Below are 13,555 nucleotides of genomic sequence, written 5' to 3'. Positions count from 1 at the left end.
AATAGATTTTATTCTCACAATAGAGCACCCAATATTACAAAAAATAACATCTGCTTATTCTGGGAATAATTTGCTGAGGGCTAATATTTTAAGAATTTATTCCAACCAACATTGTTTTAATATCTAGCATGTACTAGCCAGTTACTGTTAAGCTTTGGAAATAAAAAACAAAAATATCCTCCCCTCTCAAAGAACATAGTCTAGCAGGAAGGACACATAAACAGTTTATTACTGGGAGATATGTACAGGGATAAAGCATATAACACATAATTAAAAAGTGGTGTGGTAGTTAAAAGCAGAGGTATGTGTTCAAATTTCAGTTCTATTATTAGTAATATTAGAGTTTCTGGTATTATGATTTATTAGATTGATGGTTTCATTTTCTTCTTTTTATAAAATAAGGAGAGGAGCCAAGGTCATCTCATAGGAATGTTTTCTGCCAGTTAAATGCTATAATCAATGAAAAACACTAGATGCAATATGTGCATTTACTACTATTTATATGGTAGCTATTACTAATATGCCACTTAAATGATAGTTTTTACAAGTATTTTTAATTTAAACACAATAATTGTACATATTTATGGGGTACATAGTGATGTTTTGATACTGATGATATCAAGGTAAGTAGCTCATCCATCTCAAATATTTACCATTTCTTTGTGTTGGGAACATTCCTCCTTGCTAATTGAAGCTATATAGTATATTATTAAGCATAATCATCCTACAATGCAAAGAATGCTAGACATTATTTCTCCTATCTATTTGACATCATTTATCAAATCTCCCCCTACCTCTAGTCTTCTAACCTTCCCCCTAGTCTTCTCTGCATCCAGTATCCTCTGTTATACTTTTTACTCATATGGGATCAACATTTTTTAGCTTTCACATAGGAGTGAGAAAATGTGGTGTTTAACTTCCTGTTCCTGGCTTATTTCACTTAACATAATATCCCTCAGTTCCATTCATCTTTATGCAAATGAAAAGATTTTATTCCTTTTTATGACTGAATGGTATCCCACCATTGGGGGATATATAATATAACATTTTCTTTATCCATTATAACATTTTAAAATTATAACAAAATTATAACATTTTAAAATATATATAACATTTTCTTTATCCATTCATCTGTTGTGAGACACCTAGCTTGATTCCACATCTTGACCATTGCAAATAGTGCTACAAAAAAACATGGTAGTAAAGATCTGTCTGTTTGATATACTAATTCTCTTTCCTTCAGATGCATTTCTCGTAGTGGGATTACTGTATCATATGATAATTATATTTGTAGTTTTTGGAGGAACACCCATACTGTTTTTCATAATGGCATTACTGGTCTATATCCCCACTAACAATATAGGAAGGTTCCCATTTGTCCTTATCCTCACCAGCATTTGTTACCTTTTTCTTTTTGTTAATAGGTATCCTAACTGGGATGAGATGATACTACATTGTGGTTTGATTTTGATTTGTATTATCCTGATAATTAGTTATATTGAGCAGTTTTTCAAGTCTTTTTTTTTTTTTTTCTTTTGGTATTGCATGTTTGAAGACAATTTGTTTTTTCAGGTCTTGCAAGCAGATGGGTCTTAAGTCTTCTCATAGCATCCACACAATGATAGTCAGGCTAATTGTTAGCTTGCAAGATGGGTAAAATTTTAGACATGTCATAGTTTTAGGTGCTAAAGAGGCAATGACAAGGAGATCTTTCCTCATCCAGAGGATCACCATTATAAAAAAATTTTCTTTGTTTCTTAATGGTTTAATATCAAAATTTTCAAGCATGCCGCAAGATGAACACCACATATGCATCATCTAGATTATAGCAGTAGCATTTTACTACATAGTGCATGTTTTTAAAAAGTGAGGATAGAGAATAACATTTTGATTTTTTTCTTATGCCTGTAACTGACATCTGTACTTGACAAACACAGGACACATATTTGGGCTTCATAATTACAGGTCAGGACACAGGCAAAGGTTAAAGAACTTCTCTAAAGCCTTATTGCTAGGGATTAACTCAGCTGCTTAGTTCTCTGACTGCATATTAATGGATTTTAGTAAAAGATACAGGGGAGTTTCACAGGATCAGGAAATGATTATATTCACTTCACCTTTCTTCAATGAGGCAAGGAGTATTTAAACTTGGAATAAGGCTAAGCATAGATCAGGCTCTTGGCCCAGTTTAATTGTTTCTCACCAAAAATATAAGCACTCAACTTAGAAGTTAAGATTGGCTGCTGTTTTGGGTCGCTGCATCTGCTTTAACTGACATCATCAGATTTATCAGTATCAGAAGCCCTGTGGTTACTCGGAAGGAATCAACCTGTACCCCTAGAGCTTCTTCAAGATCTTCCAAAGCAGGTGGGAGGCATTTATGTTCTTGTCATCACCACTAGGAGAAGAACTTGAGGGGAATGCAGAAGTTATGGGGTGTGAGGGAGGAGACATTACCCTGTGTCAGGAACATCTGTTGTGGTCGGAAACAAAACTCGAGTATGTTTGGAATTAAATAGCATTTATGATCTGGCCAAAAACTTGCCAAACACTTTTCATATTATTTTTATAGAAAACACATTAATTTATAAGTCAACTTTTGGTTGATAACATGTACTTTGGAGATAAGTGATAAGCACTTCTGATCTTTAGGCTTAAACTCTTAACATCTGTAACTTTAAAGATACATAATTTTTCTTGCATACAAGTGTATCATGACATGCCAGGTAGGAACATGCTTTTATTTTCAGAATACGTTTATTCTTCATCTTAGAATATTGTATGCAGTTATCAATGGGTCATGAGGCTTTTTTCTCAAGATTCATAAAAGCAATACCTGCTGACTGATAACATAAAAATGGCACTTTGCATAGGTAGTCAGCACATTGGAGGTGCTGTAAATATTCATTAAATAAATTAATGAATAAAGAAACTCAAACTGCAAGAATGGCTATGTATGAACACATTCACACATAAATACCACATTTCATTGTTTCTAAGATGCAATTCTTTCACATTCTAATATCTCTGAAATAAAGATGTGCCTTAAATTAATGATGCTGGCAGAATTTTTGTTTTGTGTAAGACTTAATGATACATCTTTTGGATGTATGTGGAATGAAATGCAGTTTATTCTTCCCCTTTACCTGTGTATTTACCTGTGTATTCCTGCTAGGTAGGCGTGCATTACATTATTACATTAAGAGATGACATATTCATTTCTCATAATTTTAAATAAAACCATTTCATTAGCATTTCTTTTTATAGCTTTAAGTACATGCTCATCCCTGCTGTCATTCATTTACATGATGGATGGGGCTTAAAACTTTTTTCTCTGCTGCCTGATAAGTACTCAACAAAACTGTCAGCTGCAATTGCTTTCTGACATAGAAATGACAATTTAGTGTCTACCAGAAAGCAGGGTGAAGGCACAAGTGAACCTACTTGGAATTTAGCCGTCTAAACTGTATGTACCTCAAGAAAATTTCCCCATCATTCAGGGGCCACTAGTAAGGGTACCAGAAACCTTGCGTTGTCTGGAGTGTGACTTCTTAGTTCTGATATTCACTTTTATGTGGGCTCCATTACCCATCTCTTTTATTATTTAAGTGTTGCTGTTGGAATGGGGAGTGGTATTCTGTGTTTTTTTTTTTTATTATTAAATCATAGCTGTGTACATTAATATGATCATGGGGTAAAAGGTGTTGGTTTTATATATAATTTGAAATATTTTCATCAAACTGGTTAACATAGCCTTCATGGCATTTTCTTACTTACTGTGTTAAGACATTTATATTCTACACTTACTAAATTTCACATGTATCCTTGTAAGATGCACCGTAGGTGTGGTCCCACTGATTACCCTCCCTCCACCCATCCTTCCCCCTCCCCTCCCCTGCCCTCCCCTCCCGCTCTCCTTTCCCCATATTCTTGGGCTATAATTGAGTTATAGCTTTCATATGAAAGCTAAATTGGTTTCACAGTAGGGCTGAGTACATTGGATATTTTTTCTTCTGTTCTTGAGATACTTTGCTAAGAAGAATAAGTTCCAGCTCCATCCATGTAAGCATGTAAGAGGAAGTCCCTATCTTTCTTTAAGGCTGCATAATAATCCATTGTGTACGGGCACTTGGGCTTCTTCCATGACTTAGAAATTATGAATTGGGCTGTAATAAACATTTTGGTACAAATATCTTTGTTATAATGTGATTTTTGGTCTTCTGGATATATATCTATTCATCATGGCAAGTAGAAACTTATTTTTCTAATGTTGTTGGCTATCAATTATTTTTTACTTTCTAATTCTATCATATAGAAAGGCTCCACATACTAGATCTAACCCACCATGTATAGGTGACTCTTCTCCAACATGTTTGAGGATAAAATTAGACATCAAATCTCAAACTGGTTTGTTTGTTCATTATTGTGTCAACAATCAGAAATAAAGAACAATGACTATTTAGTGAGTTTTAGTCAGTAATATGTCAATTCAAAACCCATAGTGCCTGGCCATTTTTCCAATACATTTTTCTCTTTTTTGTATTCTGAGATGGTTAGACACAATTATAGAAATTTTAAAAAGTAGAACACTCATATCCTACATGTATAATAATTCTTTAATGGGTCATCCTTAGGAAACTCACTGGCCTATTTTTTTTAGATTTAAGTGAGTCCTTTATCTGCTTTTAAAAATCTTATAGCTTCCCCCTACCAATACTATTAATAAAACCCTAAAAGAGGTGTTAAGTGCCATCTCATTGTCTTACACCTGGAACAGAGAGCAGCAGAAGGGATAGAAGAATGTAACTAACCATTTTAATATACAACTTGGATGTGGAAAAGTGTACTTTCAAGAAGGTTAGTTTATAGTGCTAACTATAAACATTTGGGTTTAAATTACTGCTTGCCTGTGATAATATCGGATTTGTATAAAAGCAGAATGATTACTAGTTGCTTACTTAGACAAGATTCATGATGGCTTTGAAGGATATCAATGTTGGTAACAAACACACTTGCCTAGGATTTCCACTGTATCTCAGAAGGCTCTTACCACATAGAGAACACAATTAGGATGCTTGCACTGGCAGCTCAGTGGCTGGGATAATTGTGCCATGTGTTATGAAGTCTAGAATGTGCATATTATACATATTTTATGGACCATCAACTTATTGAATAATATCCTAGCTAATTTTTTAAATAGGGAAAATAGCACCTTCTTTAGTTCTTTATTATTATTTATGTCATATGTTTTAATTTCATTTGATGGCTTTCTGGATAATGTAGGCACACACACACACACACACACAAAAGATAGGGAGAAATGACTATGATTTAAAAATACCTGATTTGGCGTCTAGGCTTGAATTCCCTAAGCCCATCTAGTTCAAGCAAGGCTGTATGTCAAAGAAAACTTGAGAAATTTTTTCAAATAAAAATTTTGGATCCATGTCATTCCTTCTGACTCAGAAATCTTTAGAAAGGGCTCTGAATAAGTCCCTCCAAATTTCAGATGCCTATGGCCCTTCACCCTGGCTAAGTACAAACCTAAATAAATACTCTGTTACAGATTTATTTGCTTTATGCACTAAAAATCTATAGCTCTTGATTATTTTTCTTTTTGGAGACAGGATCTCACTATGTCACCCTGAGGAGAGTGTAGTGGCATTGTCATAGCTCACTGCAACCTTCAACTCCTAGGCTCAAGTGATCCTTCTGCCTCAGCCTCCTGAGGAGCTGGGACTACAGGTGTGCACTACTACACCTGGTTATTTTTTTCTATTTTTGGTAGAGACAGGATTTCCCTCTTGCTCAGGCTGGTCTTGAACTCTTGAGCTCCAGCATTCCTTCCACCCTAGCCTCCCAAAGTATTAGGATTATAGGATTGACCCACCGCATCCATCCTGTGTCTTTTGATTTAAAAATTTTGAGAAATACATCTGCGATGGGATCTTTCCAAATATCCTATTTCAAAAGCATAATTTTTTGGAGGGGAAGGGGTTAAGCAAATTTATTGTAGTTCTCATCAAAACTTGTTCCATGCAAGTACATACTATAAGTCTTAGGATGTATATAGTATATGCCTCATTTTCAAAAGTTGTTTCAATTATGGAAAAAATTTTGCAAAAATATCTCTAACAAACTAGAACATACATTGTGAAACTCAGATTTAAGGCCTTTTTTGTTATATTCTTTTCATGCCAACGTAAGCTATGGGTTTCTGAAAAATAGTTCTCCTGTACAAGTTTATTATTTGTCTAACTCATATTCTAATAGCTTCTAAATATTTAGGAGTTTATTTATTCAGTACATATTTGTTAAATGCTTACCACATTCCAAACACTAGTGTGGGCTTTGGAGACATAGAAGTGAACAATTTAAATGAAATTAATTTTCCCCATTCCTATTTCTCTTATCTTTTGTATGATCTTTAAGCAAAATGACAACATGTACATGGTAAAAAATTGAGCTGTACCAAAAAAGTTTATAATAACAAATAAGTAACCACTCCACCTCTCTCCATCTTAGCCTCAATTCAAAAAGAGCATTTCTTAACAGCTGATGATTTTTGTTTTTCTGACAATCAGCATGATATGGAAGCCATAGGCAGAGGATGGCAGAGCAATCGGACGGAAAGATGTTAATGATCTGGAAGCCATCAGAGCTTCAAGCCATGACTATATTCAGGCCTACACATTTTCTTAGATTTGTATTGGACTTTAAATTTTGCAAGTTATCTTCATTTCATTTTCTCAAAAAACCATCCTATGAGATAAGTGATGGCCAATGTATGTTGATGTGCAAGTGTGTTCTTTGCACATGAGCATCACTTGAGGGAACATGTGGGGTCTCAATCCCAGTCCACACAGCCACTGCTGAGCTGTGAACCTGCAACGTGTGTTGTAGGCTAGCGGCGATTTTGAGGTGAGCAAAGCAGGAGTCTTATCCTTGTATAAGACATGAAGGTCTCGAGAGGCTTAGAGAAGATCCATAGTTCTTCTAAGGTCTCCCAGGGGATGAGAAGCCAGCTCAGACAAAATCCCTCAGCTTAATTAATTTTAAGTGTGCTTCTTGTCACACTGGAAATTATTCTGGCATAGTCTTTGTGATACCCCTCTAGTTCAATCTAAATAGTTTAGCAAAGCTCTAGTTTACTGAAAGTGGTTCCTTGGCATATAACTGAATAGAAATAATTTGTTTTTCTTTCTGATCGAGAGAAATTTTAGTTAGCTTTGGTTGTGCTGTTTAAACATTATTTCTGGGCATGACATGACTGTGAGGGTGTTTCTGGATGTGATTAGCCTTTAAATTGGTGAATTCTATAATGCAGATCATCCTTACCAATGTGAGTGGGCATAATCCAAGCTGTTGAGGGCCTGAACAGAACAAAAGGCAGAGGAAGGGAGAATTTACTCTTAGCTTGAGAAAGGACATTGGTCTTCTCCTGGCCTCGGACTGGAACAACACCTCTACCTCGTTCTCCAGCTTGCAAACAGGACCGGGGAACGTCTCAGCCTCCATAACTGTGTCAGTTCATTCTCTCTCTGTGTGTGTGTGTTTCTGTTTCTTTAAAGAGCTTAAGATTCATACTATTTGCAGCATAAATGAATCCTTCTATGAGGGTTTTGTCTCCCGAAAACAATTATCCAAACACATAAACCACCAAGAAAATAAAGATCTATGTTCTTTCGGATGCAAGTTGTATATGGAATGTTCCTGAATTTTTATGTATATCAATTGTTGATAGAAAATAAAAATAGGGCTTTTATTCTTAATCCAGGACCTTGCAATTTAAAGGGTACCTCCAGGACTAGAAACTTGCCTGTTATCTGAGAGTTGTTGGAAACGCAGATTCTCAGGTCCACCTGAGCTACCGAATCAGAATCTGGATTTTACCAGGAGCCCTGGGTCATGTGTATGCACATTAAAGTTTGAGAATTGCTGGTCTGGAATGGTTACAAATACTATGTTCTTCACTATGTTCAAGACCTAACATCAAATTATAATATTACACAAGCAGCAGCTGTTTACCAGATGTGCCCAGGGAGGGGACCAATGTGCTGGGATACCCAGAGTGAGTCTGAAGCCTGGCACTGTTCACCCACCTGGAGAACTTTACACTAGCAAGTGGCATTTGTGACTAAGAAGCATTCCTTTTTAAGGTCTCTTCTATCTGATACAGATGTACAGGCATCCCTGTCAAGGCCCATTTAAAGGCCTAGAGGTGATGAGGATCCCACGTAATCACTGCAGCGTGTAACTTGTGGATCTTCCTGTGCACAGGCACATAAGCTCAACTGGGTTGCCCGGTGATGGAGGCTGTTCCATGACATCACTTGTGTATTTCAAATTCTTGGTGCTTTTCTGTTCTGGTTTACACTTTGACCCTTCTTCTCTAGCCCAGGGGGTTTCTCAATCCCAACTACGCACAGTGACTCCTGTTTGGCTCAGATCTCTGTGTGCTGAATTCTGGTCTGAATAGTCTTGCCAAGGTTTTCTTATGTCTTTTTGTCCTGCTTGGACAACCTGCCACACCAACACTTCTCTCCAGATTCTGAAAATTATATCCTGAAGTTATCCTTTGTGTGGACTTTATTCTTAGTGCTCACAGTAGCTGCATAAGTGGTGCCTATAGAGGAGTTCGCATGCTCATGGCTGACCCAGCTTCTGATCCTGCTCTTCCAGGCTTGCTCTGCCTCTAAGCCTATCAGCATCCCTTGCTCTGCACAGAGGCAGAGGAACTGCATGAGCACGAGAACACAAACACACTGCAAAACAAGTGGCTCTGAACATGTTCAATCACGGGGGGCTGAATTCTGCTTCAACTCAATTGTGAATTCTGCTGTCAGGACAGCCCATTCTACTAAGCAAAAACATAGGTAAGCCACAGTCTAATTGGGTTAGTAGGAGAAACTGAATTGGATATTTTATGATCCAATAGTTGCTTAAATTAAATAATGGGCCTCCAGCTCCTAGCAGGCGGCTTGGTTCGCAGCATGTATGTTAATAAGTGCTAGATCCCCCCCACCCCCTTGGAAATCAGTCCAACTAAAATAGAAAAGTAGTGCTTGATGTAGTGAGTAAACCTGGCTTTAGTGTCTGTATTTTAAATCTGTTTTCCCAGGAGCATATTTTAAACAACATAAGAAGAGTCTGAAGTTATAAAATTCTAGTGGACAGCCCAACCATTACAGTCAGCAGCACATCATCGAGAAAAATGGTTATTTTTTTGACAATGATTTTTCCATAATTGGTAAAAGCTACAAAACAGTCTTTGTAAAACCCAAGGTCGCTGTAGGAGTGTGATGCCAGCTTGTGAATGAACAGTGTGTATTCTGCTCAACTTGGTTCAAATCGTTGAGCATCTGGTTTATCCAGATAATGGAGAGCATTTGTCCAGACACCTGGCATGTGCAAATTGCTTCTCATTTATGTACTTGCAAATTAGGAATCCAAGACCCCTGCAAGGTTATGAATAAATAATAGGGCTAAAGGCTTACAGACCAAAGTTATTGTTATAATAAACAAGCCGGCTACTCTGGGGCTAGTACATTTCGAATTCTTAATTGTCATCTTTATGACTTAAGTTCACCAGTTATTTCCTTTTCTTTCTTTTTTTGCAAAAAATGCATCTCATTTTGATGACCTTTGGAAGCTGCTGCACAAAAGAAATATGGATGGCTTAGTACAGTGGGCTTTGTTGATACAAGAGACTGTTGATTTCACACCCTTCGTGAAGTCTCAGCAAAGACTTGGTAGCAAACAAAACTGTGAGGATGTGTGTCTTTTCTATAAGGTCCTCCTCCTATCTCTACCCTGACTTCGTCCTTTAGGGAACTCCCTCTTCCCAGTGTTCTTTTACTTCTCCCCCTTGCTGAAAAGTTATTTTCAGGACATAAGCAGAAAAACTCATGCTAATGAGCAGACAGCTAGAAACATCATACTATGTTCCTTTTACCACGAATATTGGTATTTTTAACCTGAGACAAGAAAACCACATGTCAGGGGAAAATTGTTAATTGCAAGATGTTAGGCATTAGTAGGCAGGGGAGGAAATATTATGTGGGAAAGGGGGCCTTAAAGTCCATTACCATCACTCCACATGGGCTGTTTGCTCTGCCTACACGTAAGAGAGGCTGTGCTTTAGGGATGGCCAGTCAGGAGTGCAAAGGAGTGAATGTCTGTGAGGATCACTGAGGGGAAGAGAAAGAGGGCATGTCTGGAGAGTGGGGAGAGGATGAATTCTGCTCGCCAGCAAGGACCTACTTTTAAAGAATGGCAAGTCTTTATGTAAAAGCTTCAAATCGTTTTTCATTTTGTTAGTATTTCCACTTGTTTCATGTTGGATTTGCTTAAAGTAAAGCACTTTCACGTGGAAAATAAACCCTAAGCAGCAACATTCAATCAGATGTAGTATAGTAACAAGCCTCCAAGACAGTTCCCACCTGCTCCTAGTATCCTCACCCCTGCACAGCCTTCCCTATGTTAAATGTTGCTGCTCTATGTGACTAATAAGCTACTGTGCCAATGACAGTGAATGACTTCTGCAAGCCTAGGTCACACACCCACTGAGCCTTCTGTCTTGGACTCTTCTTGCATCACTTGCTCTGGAGGAAGCCGGGAGCTATGGGATGACAGTACTCACAGTATGCATGGAAAGCCCGTGAGGAGAGGAAGTGAGTTCTCCCGAGGCCAGCCAGCTCCAGCTCGCCAGCCAGCCAGCCATGTGAGTAACTCACTCCGGACACAATTTCTCCATCTTTGGTCAAGCCTACCTATGACTACAGCCTCAGCTGACTTTTTTTTTTTTTCCAGAATATTGCAGGGTTGCACACATTTTGGTTACATAATTGGCTTTAGTACATTTAAATTCAAAGTTATAATGTGCTATTCACTCAGAATGTGTGCGTTGTACCAGTTAGGTGTGAATTTACCCCTATCTCACATCTGTTTGATTTCCATATATGTACCTGAGTGTTGATCAACTAGTTCTAACTTAGTCTTAAGCACGTGTGGTGTGTGTTTGTCCATTCTTCACCTAGAAGAATGGTGTCTGGTTTCAGAAGAACGGTCTCTAGGTTTTCTTAAGTTGTTGCTAAAGATCCTAGATCACCATTTTTTTATGAGTGAGTAGTACGCCATGGTAAACATATACCGCATTGTATTAATACATTCATGAATTGAGGGGGCACTTGAGTTCTTTTCCTATCTTTGCGATTGTGAGTAGTGCTGCTATAAACCTTTGAATCAGAAAAGATCCTGAATAGCCAATGCAATAATTATGTAATAAGAATTAACTGGAAGGAATCACTTTACCAGACTTCTAGCTATACTGCAAGTCTCTAGTAACAAAAACAGCATGATACTCACATAAAAACAGAGCCATAGACCTATGGATTAGAACAGAGATGAACTATCCTCATATTCTCATCTGCTCATTGACAAAGCAGACAAAAACATACACTGGGGAAAATAATGATTATTCAATAAATGGTGGTGAGAAAACTGGATAGCCACATATAAAAGACAGAACCAAGATCCACACCTCTTACCATTCACAAAAATTAGTTCACAATGGATAGAAGACTCCAGCATAAGGCATGAAAATATAAGAATTCTGGAAAAAAATGTTGGTAAAAGGTCTTATAGATGTCAGCCTAGGGAAAGAATTCATGAAGAAGATCTCAAAAGCAATCACAGGAACAAGAAAAATAAACAAATGGAACTTGACCAAATTAAAAAGTTTCTGTCTAGCCAAGGAAACAATCAAGCAGACAACCTACATAATGGAAGGAAATATTTGGATTTTATACGTCTGATAGAGCAGGTATCCTCAAATTATAGCCTGCGGGCCACTTGTGGCTTGCCTGGGACATTTATCCAGCCTGCCGGGTATTTTTGCTGCCACTGCCTGTCCTGCTTAGCAGCTGACTCATCCTGGGGCCTGCAATCCAGCCCTCCAATGGTCTGAGGGACAATGAACTGTTTAAAAAGTTTGAGGACCCCTGTGATAGAGGGTGATAACAAGAATCTACAAAGAATTTAAGCAAATCATCAGAAAAAAAATCAAACAACCCTGTCAAAAAGGGGACAAAAGACATGAACAGTAACTTTTCAAATAAAGATATACTAATGGCCAACATGGACATGAAATAAGTGGGCTCGGCTCCCATAGCACAGTGGTTATAGCATCAGCCACATACAACGAGGGTGGCTGGTTAGAACCCAGCCCAGGCCAGCTAAACAACAATGACAACTGCAACAAAAAATATCTGGGCCTTTGTTAGGCACCTGTCATCCCAGCTACTGGGGAGGCTGAGGCAAGAGAATCACGTAAGACCAAGAGTTTGTGGTTGCTGTGAGGTATGACTGCCATAGCAGTCTACCAAGGATGACATAGTGAGACTCTATCTCAAGAAAGAAAGAAAGAAAGAAAGAAAGAAAAGAAAAGAAAGAAATGCTCAACATCTCTAATTATCAAATGAAAACCACAATGAGATATCATCTAACTCCAGTGAGAATGACTTTTATCAAAATTCCAAAACTGCTGGTGTGGATGCAGAGAGAAGGGAACACTTATATGCTGTTGGTGGGATTGCAAACTAGTACAACCTCTATGCAAAGGTTTATGGAGTTACCCAATAAAATATTTTTGAGACAGAGTCTCGGCTAAAAGAACTACCATTTGATCCAGCAATTCCCTGACTAGGTAGTTACTTAGAGGAATAAAAAGAGATACTAGCCGACATTGTGATTGCATTCTCATGAGAAACACTAAGCCAGAACCATCTAACTAAGTTGCTCCCAAATTCTGACCCACAGAAGATGGGAGCAATAATAAATTCTGATTGTTATTGGAAGCTAGTAAGTCGTAAGGTAGTTTGTTGTGCAGCAATAGATTACTAATACCTAAGTGTAAGGCAAGGATCTAGGTTGAAAGTTTCAATAGACAAGTCAATGAATCGAGTAAATGACATGATTCAGTGGCCTGCATGGCCCAGAAGCATGATTTCAGACATTGAAGTTAGAATTAAAACTCAAGGCCCCATCATCAGATGGAGAGATGTGCTTACACTTTGCAGATATTTTGAACTGTAAAGAGTGGAAGGATGTTGTCTGGTAGAAAAGACTGTGAAAGGCTTGTAGAGGAGGTGGCACCAGATGTGTCTCATAATAGGAGATTTAAGAATGGATTCAAGAGAGGTTTTCTTGGTGATCAGAAGAAATGGTAATGGAAATGAGCAAAGTCATTGTGGGGGATTTATTGTGTGCATGTATGTAATGGCCTTTAATCTAGTTTCGGGTCTTGGAACACAATCTGAGAAGCAGAAAAATATTAGACATCCTGGAACATTAGAAATAATCTTCGAGTTAGATTTTAAGAAAGCTAATTTGGTTTTAGACTGTGATATGGTTTAGAGTGTAATGGCAGTTATAAGGATAATTTGATTAATATCTGGCTATCCTATTAAATTGCAGTAAGTTACAGAGGGAGAGGGACCACGTCTACTGAAAACACTGTCACATCTCCAGTGTGTTTTTTTTTTTCTTTTTTTTT

The sequence above is a fragment of the Otolemur garnettii genome, unplaced genomic scaffold (assembly GCF_000181295.1).
Source record: "Otolemur garnettii isolate 467f Iridium unplaced genomic scaffold, OtoGar3 scaffold00005, whole genome shotgun sequence".
NCBI classification, from domain to species: domain Eukaryota; kingdom Metazoa; phylum Chordata; class Mammalia; order Primates; family Galagidae; genus Otolemur; species Otolemur garnettii.
The sequence above is the reverse complement of the archived record's forward strand: the minus strand, read 5'-3'. Positions refer to the sequence as shown.